Source organism: Heptranchias perlo, chromosome 6 (assembly GCF_035084215.1).
Source record: "Heptranchias perlo isolate sHepPer1 chromosome 6, sHepPer1.hap1, whole genome shotgun sequence".
NCBI classification, from domain to species: domain Eukaryota; kingdom Metazoa; phylum Chordata; class Chondrichthyes; order Hexanchiformes; family Hexanchidae; genus Heptranchias; species Heptranchias perlo.
Window position 1 is genome coordinate 36,119,504 of NC_090330.1, and position 12,267 is coordinate 36,131,770.

Genomic DNA, 12,267 nt, shown 5'->3' on the forward strand with positions numbered 1-12,267 from the left:
ACCATGGGTTTTGTTGGATGTTTTCCTATCCTGTTCAGAATAGCTTGGAAAGGCACAAACAAGTTAACAGAGTTAAATTATAGCTTTCCTTTATGCAACTAAAATTCTAAATCATTTTCCACAGCCTGATGCTACCTTTCACCCAAAATATTTATAGTCCCACAGCTGTGACGTAATTTTAAGAAGGGGTGCATTCTGGTCAGAAATTGGAAACTCAGTTTTTACAGAGCCCAGCTCATTTTTACCACGATAGATGGACAAGTGACTAACGAATGGATCACAATAACCAAACCTACTAAATGAGTGAACACAGGAATCAACGTAAATGTTAGTAACAATTAGCTAATTATTTGCTGTATAAATTAGTGAAGCTACCAAGATCTGCTAGCTGCCCAGTTCAAAGTTTTCTAATACACTTCTTTGTCTACTGAAGCAGAAAGTGTTTGTAGAACAGCAATGGCACCCTACAGATAACGGTTCATACCATATGCAGTTTCCTAGCTGCCATCAAATTACTATTTTAAGCCTATGACACTAGAAATCTCTTACTAGTTTTAAAATTCAAAATTAACAATTAATAATTTGCACAATCTCAATCTGAAAAAGGAATGGGTCTCACATAAAATGAAGTGGTTAATGCAAAAGGACCACCAGATGTCCACCAAGGCTGCTGAAGGCAAGCAACTGGTGGTCTGCTCACTGAAAAGTTTGCATTAATTGCTGCATGTGTGGACACAATAGCAATGTGTTTTAACCCGTTCCTGGACACAAACTATACAGTATTTACAAACTATACTGTATTAAAGCTAGAACAAAAGATTCCAACCCTAAATTGCACAAGTGAACATGGACAAAGATTAAACAAATCATATTGCTGTAACAAACCTTCCAGCTACAGACTAATAAACACTAAAAGAAAATCCTGAAGGCAACTTAGCATCGCTTTGTTTTGTACAAATGAAAAAGCAATACAGAAACTAGAAAAAAAGCAGCAAATGCTTTAAATACACACCAGGTCAGTTAATATCTGTAAAAAGAACAAATTTCTTAAGGGTATCCACAAAAAAATGTTAATTTGTCCTTTTTCCTTTCCAGATGCTGACTGACCAGCCTTTTCTGTTTTTTATTTTTGAAACATAAAGCAAAGTAGTTATTTCTCAAATTAACTTCCTGCACAAAATCAAGGCATCAAATATTTTCAGCTAAATCTTACACTAAGGTTAATGAACTGTACATTTTATTGATACAAATGCTGGAGACAATAGAAATGCTTTTTAATAGTTTCTTCCCACAACACTTTTGCTCCAACAAAAAATAGTTTACTGTACAGCTTTTATAAAAATCTTTTTCAAAAAAAAGTAAATTTAAAAAAATGTTAGCTTATACTATAAAATTATGTGCTATTCAGCGCCAAATTTTCCAAATAAAAGCTAGGTTGCAATTCAAAAAAGACTAAGAGGAAGTAATCTACATTAGTCACAACACATCTAAATTCTGGACTGATTTAACTCCTCAGTCCTTACGTTACTTCCTATATTTACCAGTATAAACTGTCCTGCCACAATAAAGTACAACCATCATGTTTTAAAAAGTTATTTCCAGCACTTACATTAGCTGAAAAGTAGACAGACATTTGATTCTATGTTGCAGTTAACAAAAAAATTCCTAATACACTTTGAGCTGCAGACATCCAGGCAGTCAGTGAGAACAATGAATAGCTGAACAGATGGACCAACAATGTCTATGCTTTCCCCCATTACCAAAGCACATTTCTAGCCAATAAGAGCTCACCCAGCTCACAATTAGTTTCTGAGGCAGATGCAAACCAACTTCTATCCCACGTCAGGTCTTGGGGCCTCTTAAGACAAGTACACTGATGTCAACCAAGGTCTGCCCTGGGCATCATGTGTATTAACAAGGGGTGTGCAGCAACAATGCTCACAACAAAGGGAACTAGCAGGCAGCTGCTGAATGAGGGCATGAGTCATTAGGCAGCAGGCTGTCAGCAAAAACACCTGGCTAGCTGTAGACCTCACCAAAATCCTGTTACTATTGTAGTGAGACACGACATATTGAAAGGGAATATCTGGTTTATTTTTAAATCTTCAGGTTTTACTTTACTGTTGCGGTTACACAAGTTTTACAAAAAGTTACCGTATCAAAGTACACCGTCATATTAAAAATAAATGCCCTTTTATACTCAACATAAAGCTTGAATTCACAGGACTCAAAACGGGAACACTCAGATTCTACTTTTAAAGCAATAATCACATTCAATGGGACAACACTAATGAAAGGGTTAAAGTTGCTTATAAAAATGATTTCACTGTTTCCAGAATTTATGCAATAAAATCAGGCTATTCAAAATCAAGAGTATAGCCCATTACCTGAAGGATTCCTCTACAAGAATTTATAACAATCCACTGGGGCAACAAAAAGCCCAAATACATTTAATGCATCATACAAGAAATGAACTTGGTGGTTGCTAACCTTCACCAGTATGAAACTGGACTGACCAAGTGAGTAACATTGAAAAGCTAGACTGCAATCCTCAACCAAGTGCAGATAATTTGTAAAGCACTCAAACACACGACATAACTATAGGCTTGCTTACCAAATAGAGTTACTGTACTGTGAATATCACCCCCACTGAGGAGGGGGCAGTCAGGCATCTCAGGACTCTGAATTCATGTTAAACAAAGGGGTAACAGAAGCTGCTGAAAATTAACAGCAACCAAGTCTGCCCCTTTTTGGTTGATCTCACTCCACTTTACTATGGTGAACTGGTAATCAAAAGTCTGCAAGTCTAAATTGAAGTTTGCTCAGTTTCCTTAAATTCTAAGAAAAATATACACAAACTACCCCAAAGAAAGATAACTTTTCCTGCTGCTTGGGGTGAAAATTCTTGTCTTTGCTATTTTTAAAAAAAAAAAATTCATGTCTGCTTTTTCACCAAGATTACTAGACAGATTTCACTCCTTTTACAGACTGTAATTAATCCTTAGATTGTCAGCTTATCCAAAATGAAATCTCGAGCTGAGTAGTTGTGTAAGTTTTCAGCTACTCAAAAGCGAGCAATAACTACTACTACAATATTAACCCTAAAATAGAGAATTTTAAAATCAAAAATGTAAAATTTCTTCCTCACCACGCTGTCCCTTTTGCTCTCATTCTTTACCGGCCCTTTTAAAAAAAATTGTTACTTTTTTCCCTCCGACCTCATCCATTTTTTTCTAATCTTTTTTCAACTTTAAAAACCAGCTTAAAATCTACTGCTTACCCTCTTCTTCCATCTGGCTCGCACCAACTATTTTAGTGGTGAGAGCAGCTTTCAAAATATTGGATTTTTACTGGTAGAAAAGTGGCATATTCATATGCAACAAACATACAAGAGGCTGTGGCAACGAGTATACTCGTCAGTGGCCCCTGCACTGTCAAGCACCTAAACAAAATAAACTCATCCGCAGCACTAGAATGGTTTAAACAAATCAAATAGTCAGTAAAATTACCAGCTAAAAACTTCAAAAAGTTTACAAAAAACAAATCTGTATACTTTTAATGTTGAATTTTGTTACTGATCTATAAATAAATAGCTGCAAAAAATTATTAGTTATCACCATCAACTTTCAGTTATATAGCCTTTAAAGTAGAAAAAAACTACAGTGCTTCGCAGAGGTGTAAGCGCCGAGGATCTCATCAGCTGGGTATTAGGAGCTTCACAGAATAAAGGAGCTGAATTAACATTATTAACCATCTGTCAACCATTTTACTAAACCCAATAGATTCCTCACTGTGTAGGATTCTTGTCCAAGAGACATTTCAAGAGCCTATCAAAGTTAAGAGTAAGAAAACAAAACTTTAAAAGAGCATGCACATAAAGCTTTAGATTGCTGGTGGGTACTTCAGGCTCCCTGATCTAGCCATTTTAAGCATTCAGCTCACACACACACAGAAAAACATATCAGGAATATTTCTGTTTTGTAGTGTCATATGAAATCAACACTAATTCTGCTGGCCCCATCTTCCCTATCCCAATCTTCCAATATGTGCCATGTCTATCTTTGTTATCTTAAATTTTACTTTCATCCAATTTCTAACTAATTTACTTCATTCTAACTTTTTTTGTGAAAGTTAATATTTCACTTAATTACTTTCTGCTGCCTCCCAAGTGTCCAATTTGGAATACAGTACTAACTGAAAAATCTGGCTTCAGTGACCCATTTTTCATAGCAATGTTATAATTGTTTTTACATGTCAAGGAAGGGTTCCTCCAGGACACCTCATCTTGCTCCTGGCACCCACAATCTAGTCATGTCAGGCAAAATAACTCTCCTTGGCAACAGTTCCTTGATGAAAGAATTGCTTATAGTGATTCTACAATCAGCAATACTAATTAAAATATCTAGTCATAGAATCTCTTGTAGATTAAGCAGCAAATTTGTAATTATGTCAAACACATCCTTTAGTACAAATTACCTTTTCTCACCCTCTATTCCCTTCTCCCTCAAGTATGCATCAAGCCTCCCCTTAAATGAATCAACTCCAGCAGCTTCAACCACTCCCAATGGCAGCAAGTTCCACATTCATACCATTCTCTGTGTAAAGGGTGTGGACAACGTTGGCAAGGCCACATTTATTGCTATTCATAGTTGCCCCTAGAAGGTGGTGAGGGCTACTTCAGATCCACCGTGAAAAAGATTTGATTTTGGTGATGCATGCAGCAGGTCTATATTACAGTTCATGCTTTCCCCTCCCTTCACCTCCTTATGCACTTTTCGCATATTCAAGGCTTGACACAAGTTTCCATAAGCAGAGTCCCTTATGAACCAAAGCCTGCAACTTCATTCTTCACATAGCCCAGGCTTACCGATTAAACCTAAATCATGGTAAATCACTTAAAATAAGTGGGATGTCCAACGCATTCTCTCATCACCTCAGGAGATAGGAAAATACAACAATGTTGGAGCACTGCATGCAGGCCAAAACTAATTGTCCAGATTTATTAGATAAAACAGTGGTTGTGAAAGATGAGAACAGAATAAACAAAAGAACGTGTAGCTACGTCGTGTCTTTCCTGTCCTCAGGTCATCCCAAAGCACTTCAACTTAAATTATTTTTGAAGTATAGTCATTGTTATGTAGGCAAATACAGCAGTCAATTGTCACACAGCAAGATCCCACAAACAGCAATGAAATGAATGCACAATTAACTTGGTTTAGTGGTATTGATTGGGGATTGAAAGTTGGCCAGGACACCAGAAGAATTCCCTCCTGTTCTTCAAATAGCATCAAGGGATCTTTTACATCCACCTGAATAGGCAGACAGGGCCGCGGTTTAATGACTCATTTTAATGATCGCGCACCACCAACAGTGTAACACTCCCTCAATACTGCACTGAAGTTTCAGCCTAGATACTGCACTCCTGGAGTGGGTCTTGAACCCACCACCTTCTGACTCAGCATCTGTCATTCTTAAACATGCTCTCAACAAGTTCTCATCTCTGATGGTAAATATGCAAGATTATTTCTTAATAAAATTAATCCACGAATAGACAAGGAAACAGAATGGTGATAAAAGTTAAAAACCGATGGCTTCAATCAGACGGAATTCAGCAGTGCATCAGGTCAACAGCGTGCACGAGTAAAGAAAAATATTTCCACAAGACTTATAATTCCACATGTTTATATGCAAACTATGTATCATTCCACATTACCCAATATTTTTTAGTCTGCTTTGAGAATATCGGTACAAGATTATCATAAATCTAGGCTATGATTTGGAAAGGAAATATACTACCAAGATAAAGACATTTCCTTTCAACTGAATGCACCAAATTGTCTTTGGCAGATACAGCAATCTGAAATTGGTTCAATGATATTAGCTGCACATTGCATTTTTTGGCAAAGTGGGTGCAATTAAAATAAATATTCTACATGTATTTGTTCCATATGCAACCTGTAAGGGTTCCCCAAATCTTTCAAATATCTTAAAATGGCAAAATTCCTCTGTTTACCATGGATGGTAAGACGAAACACCATCCCCAATAAGAAACTGGGGAATAAGGGGCAGTGGTCTTCAAAAATTCGAACAGTACTCGGCCACACAATTGCAGACTCTGCACATGGAAGGTGATCCTGGCCAGCATATTACAACGGAGAACATTCTATCCATGCTCACACCTGCAATGCATACAAGATGTGAAAGTCAGGTGTGTGGGGAAAGGAACCGCACCACAGCAAACCATATTGTGCATATATGGTGAACAAAATAGCAACAATTTAAGAGAATCCCTGGCAGATACCAAGCCTCACTGTTCCTCAATTATTTAATCTGGGTCAGGCCAGATTACGTATAGATGTTTCTATGGCAAAGTAGGAACACTGTGGACCACACAACGTGTTGGATAGCACACAGCTGGCTTGGTCGTCAATCGCCAGCTTTGACTTGATCATATTAAGCATTACCATTCCTTGCTCTGATGGCAGGGACAAACTTGGGCTCCTTTTTGAAAGAGCAATTGCCTGCTAAATCTCCTGTCCCCTACCTCCCCTCAAACACCAAATGCTTATGGATTTCTTCATCTCTAACATTCAAGAACATCCGCACACCTGCCACTTCCTTCCAGCCCAGCCCTCAAACTACTCTAGCCTATTTCTCCTTTCCAGCTAACCTCCCATCGCTCACTAAATTCTTAGATTATACCATCACCTCTCAGCTCCATGCCCAAGTGCTTAATTTCTCCAATTCAAATTCCTCCAATAAAACATCCACCCTTCCTGCAGCACTGAAACAGCCCAAAGTCACCAATGCCATCCTCTGTGATTGACCATGGTGCATTGTCCCGCCTCGTCCTGTTCAAAGTGTTCAAAAAGATCGATCACACTATCCTCCTCCTAAGACTCTCTTCTGTTGTCCAACTCCGTGGGACTGCCCTTACATGGTTCCATTTCTACCTATCCAAACATGGCCAGCACATTTCTAGCAATGGCTTCTCTCCCACACTCATATGTCTGTCAAAAGGATATATCATTGGGCCCCTCCTCTACCTTATCTACACACTGGATGAGCTGAAATTTATGGACGGTAGAAGATGGGGGTTCGGCCAGGAGGGCATTGGAATAGGTGAATCTGGAGGTGTCAAAGGCATTCATAAGGATTTCAACAGCAGATGGACTGAGGTAAGGGCAGAGGCAGACAATGTTAGAGGTACAAGTGGGTAGTCTTTGTGGTGGAGAGGGTATGGGTTTGGAAGCTCAGCTTGAGGACAAGGCTGTGAAAAGTCTGGTTCAGCCAAAGAGTGGGATGGAATCAGTGGCATTGATATGGAGCTTATAGCAGGAGTCGAACATGATGGCTTTGATCTTCCCAATGTTTAGCGGGAGGAAATTGCAGCTCATTCAAGACTAGATGTCAGACAGTAATCTAACAACACAGACAGTGAAGGAGGTAGAGAGGTGGCAGAAAAGTAGAGCTTGGTGTCATCAACATACATGTGGAAATTAATCCCATGACATTGATGATTTTAAAGATGAGGGGGTGGACCAAGGTGAGGTGCTCGGGGGACATGGCATCAGGGGAATTAGGGGAAGGAACCAAGGTATGCTAACTGCGGCAGTTTCGTGGAGGGAGGGGGTGTAGGTGGTAGAAAATATAGAAAGACGGGGTTTGGATGCAACAACTTGCACTTATATAACACCTTTAGTGTAGAAAATATCCCAACTCATGTTACAAAGACTAAGGGAACAGATACAGACTAAGCTTCAATCAAAAGAAATTGTGTGCCAAACATCATAGAATAATGCGGTGTTCTGCACACCAGATGAAGACAAGAGAAGTGCCTGACGGCTTGATCAAAAAGAATGGTTTTGAGAAGGTGGAGAGGCAGAAGGATTGGGGAGGGAGCTCCAGGGTTGGGCCAAGGCAGTCACTAATAGGCAAAGAGCAGGAGGATGAATAATAAGCCTGAGTCGGAGAACTATAGGGTGCAGAGGAAGGATGGGGTGGGTTAAAGCCAAGGTCATAGAGAAATTTAACAGTAACAATGAGAATTTTAAATTTAATGTGTTGGGAGGACAGGGAGCTAATTTAGATGAGTAACCATGGATCAAATGGGTGAACGGATCTTGGTGTGGAACAGGATACAGGTGGTAGTGTTTTCAACAAGTTGGAGTTTTGGAAAGGTACAGAGTGGGAGGAGAGCAAGAGTCATTTTGGAGAAATGGAGTCTAGCGTTGACAAGAGTGTGAATAAGGGTTTCAGCAGCAGAGAGGCTGAGGTAGGACTGCAGACAGGCAATATTACACAGAGTGTAGAGATGAAAATAAACTGTCTTGGTCAGGAATAGGGTGTAGGGTTTGATGTTCAGCTCCAAGTTGAACAGTATGTCAAGGTTTCACGTGCTGTGAGGAAGTAACCAAAAAGGGGCATGGAGTTCATGGTGGGGTACGAAAACAGGGGATTTGGTCTTCCCAATGTTCAGTTGGAGGAAATTTTGACTCAGCCATAACCTGATGTCAGGCAGGCAGTCTGACAACATGCAAAGGGTCATAAGGTCAAGAGGTGGTGGTGGTGGTGGAGGAGGAGGGGTTCAGCTGGACATCGTCAACATACGTGGAAGCTGACCCATGGCTGCAGATGATGCGACACAGGAGCAGCATACGGATAAGAAAGAGGAGGGGGCCACGGCTATATATTGGAGAAATCTGGAGGTCCTGCGTGGGCAGGACAAAAAGGTATTGTTGGAGATGCAGTGACAGCGCTCGTACAGTTAATGGTGCAGTAAGCAATGGCAATCCCACAGGGCTAGACAACAGAGGGGCGATGGAGGAGGATAGCACAATAAACCATATCAAACAGAGGGGTCAAGAAAGACAAGAAGGGTTTGGAGGCCAGGTCAAAGTCAGAGAGGAAGGCTAGTGCTATCAAGGAGGTCTATGTAAAGAGATTGGTGAGATTGAGGGCAAAGAAGATGGAGCAGAGGGGTCAAAAGAGTTAAGGTGTGGGTTGAAATCATTGAAGATGAGGAGTTGCTGGGTACAAGGCTAAAGAGGGATAAGAAAGGAGATTTTGATGAGGAAATTATTGTGGGTCTTGAGAGGAAGGACAAAAAAAAAGTGAGAAATGGGAGGGATGCAAGAGGACTAAAAAAAAAGGTTTGGTATGACTTGCTGATGAGCTACACCACCACAAAAGTTTAAGTTGGGTAGGCAGGAAGTCTTCGTTGAAGGGGAAAGAATCGCCACCGTGTAAGCCAAGTTTCTGTCAGCGTCCGAATGTCAACAAACTCATCCACTAGGAGATCATGAATGGAGAGAGCTTTGCTTGCGAAGGAGTGAACGTTCTGAGGGCCGATTTGGAGCAAGGTGATGATTACTTATATGCCAGCTGTGTTGGAGGGACAAATAAGTAGGATGGAGAGGAGTGGCAAGCGATGTAGAGAAGAGATTAGAGAGGTTAACACTAAGGAGAAAGGTATGAGATCAATGCTGGAGTGGAAGGTGGGACAGTTGGAACTTCTGCCCTGGGTAAGCCAGTGATGAACGCAACAGTCGGCATAGTGAATGCCAAAGGCAGTGCAGGTGTGGGCCATGCACTCATTCGTGGGGGTTTCAAGGCTGGAACTACATCAGTAGAGATGGTAGGCTAAGGAATATTGTTGAGTGGGAGAAAGGATTGAGGGAGGTATGATGCTGGGGAAGGCAGAGATAAAAGGAGATGTGGCCGTTTGGGAAATAGAGCACAGCAAGGCCCAGAAATGGCTGGAAAGACAAAGTGGGAGTATAGGGCTCAAGCAGCAGCCAAAATGAGTACATCAATGGAGATAAAGGGAGACCTTAAGTTACACTAGATTGATTCCTGGGATGAGAGGGTTGTCCTATGAGACGAGATTGAGTAGAATAGACCTTTGTTCTCTGGAGTTTAGAAGAATGAGAGGTAATCTTATTGAAACTTATAAAATTCTTAGAGGACTTGACAGGGTAGATGCTGAGAGGCTGTCCCATGGCTGGAGAGTCTAGAATTAGAGGTCATAGTCTCAAGATAAGGAGATGGCCATTTAGGAATGAGATGAGGAAACATTTCTTCACTCAGAGGGTTCTGAATCTTTGGAATTCTCTACTTCAGAAGGCTGTGGCTGCTCAATCATTGAGTATATTCAAGACTGAGATCAATGGTTATTTGGACACTAAGGGAATCAGGGGATAGGATGGGAAAGTGGAGTTGAGGTCAAAGATCAGCCATGATCTTATTGAATGGCGGAGCAGACTCGAGGGGCCGTATGGCCTACTCCTGCTCCTATTTCTTATGTTCTTATGTACACAAGAAGGGTCTCAAGCTAGGGGTTGATAAGACAATGGATAAACAGTCCAAAATCAGTGTGTCTTTCATGAGGATAGATGCTTATGGGCAAGAGGCAGCGGCAGAATGTGGTTCAGTTCGGGGATTAGCAGCAGAGCAAAGACTTATCGTGAAGCCGGCACTAACAGAGATTAGAGTGGCACGCAGTAAAGGAGAGAGACCCTGTTCAGTTGTCAGTGGAGAAGCAGAATACAAACCAGGAGTTATCAGAAAAGCAGAGTATAAACCAGGAGCCAGCAAAGTAGCAGTGTTCAGATTTGAGAAATTCAGGATGCAGTGGCATTTGATCAAGAAAAACAGTAGAAATTAAGCAACAGAGCAAGATGCAGATTGACAACTATACTAATGCTGTTATATTTGTGTTACATTTGGTGCAGAAAAACAATATTTAGGGATGGGGAAAGTACAGAGATCCTCTTGTAGCAGTAGCAAAAAGGGAGAATCATAGATACCCTATTGTGGGGTGATGAGAGAAGAGGCACCTTAGTGGGTGGATGAGGGAAAGCAAACATCTTTGGCTCAGTCAGAAGCAGCGAGAAAAGAGAGATATGGAGATATTGCACTTGGTGGACCCTCACGTTACAAAATATCTGCATCCTCCTACTCACTATTAGTAACGATACAAGAGATCCACTGTACAATTTAAGACAGTATTTGCAAAACAGACAAGGTACATTATTACAGTTTTTTGTTTTAAAAAAAGTAACAACATATAGCATTCCTTCAGATCAAACTGCAGAAGATCCAGCCTCAGCAAAGCACACCTTCTACCACACAAACATTCGCCAAACAAGAAAACTTTTACTGATAAAGAAAAACGATATTGTCTGCGACAAAACATCTGATAGCGACGAAGCTTCAATAAAGTGGATCTTGCTCAAAACGCCAACCGATTCAAGTCAAAACTCACCGGGACAAGAAATGCAAAAATATAAACTCAAGAGAAACGCGCCGCGTATGACGAGCAGATGGAGTTTATAATTATATATTCTTCTAAAAGATAAAGCGCCTCTTTTCTCACCCACCGCCATGGGACTTTGGTCTGCCTCCTTCGAGACTGTCGACAAAAAGTATCCACGGATCGCACGTAAATCGAGCCTCTTGGTAATAGCCAGAGGCCTAGTGATGAAGTAAACGGAACACAGACAGTCAGAGAGGGCAGGTTTCCACATCACTCACATTTACCATAGCAACGCCCCGGGTCAGAGCAACGCATGACGGCTACAATATAACCCGGCACTCCATACTCACACTCACACCGCCGACCGAGAAGCCAGACCGGGGCTGCTCTCTGTGCCTCGGTCTCCGCTGTTGGCCAAATACGCCTGCCGCTTGGTCGGATTTCTCCCCAGCCTCAGGACGAGCCGGCCGCTGACTCACGCTAACGGCCGCGAGCTGAAGGCCGAGTGCGGACTCTGGCGATCTGGTTTCCAGTGGACGGACCCTGAAGCCCCTTCCTCCTCCTCCATCTCTCCCGGCGTTTGATGCGGTTCCAGCCGAGACTCAACGCCTCGCCTCACTTCACCCTGGCCCCGGTCCGGTCCGGTCTAATCCGGAGCCCGCGCTTAAACGGTTCTTTATGTCAAGAATCCTCTTCGGGTCCCGCGCGGACTTTTATAACATTCTGTGCCCCGTGGCTGCTGCCACCTGCAGCCAGTACAGGGAGAGTACACAATTTCCGCTTCGCTCAATCCTTTCCTATCTCGTCGTTTATGTTAAATTGATTTCTTTATTAATTTAAACGGCACCCAAAATTCTATATTTTCTCGACATTTTTTTTAGCAAAACGCTTGTGATACTAATGGTTAACCTTCAGGTTCAATATCGTTCCTAATATCACTGTTTCCCCCTCACTTTTCTTTAGTATTAATGTAAGGAATCTTACAACACCAGGTTATAGTCCAACAGTTT

The 12,267-nt window shown here is 41.4% G+C and overlaps 1 protein-coding gene across 1 annotated transcript in view; it reads right to left on the minus strand.

The window, feature by feature from the left end:
* The window catches only part of LOC137322901 (probable ribonuclease ZC3H12C), a 63,253-nt gene extending 51,321 nt beyond the window's left edge, over positions 1-11,932 (minus strand). The window contains exon 1 of the mRNA XM_067986114.1: positions 11,608-11,932. The gene's annotated coding sequence lies outside the window, so the exon portion shown is untranslated. The remainder of the gene's footprint in view (positions 1-11,607) is intronic.
* Between the last annotated feature and the right edge of the window lie 335 nt (positions 11,933-12,267).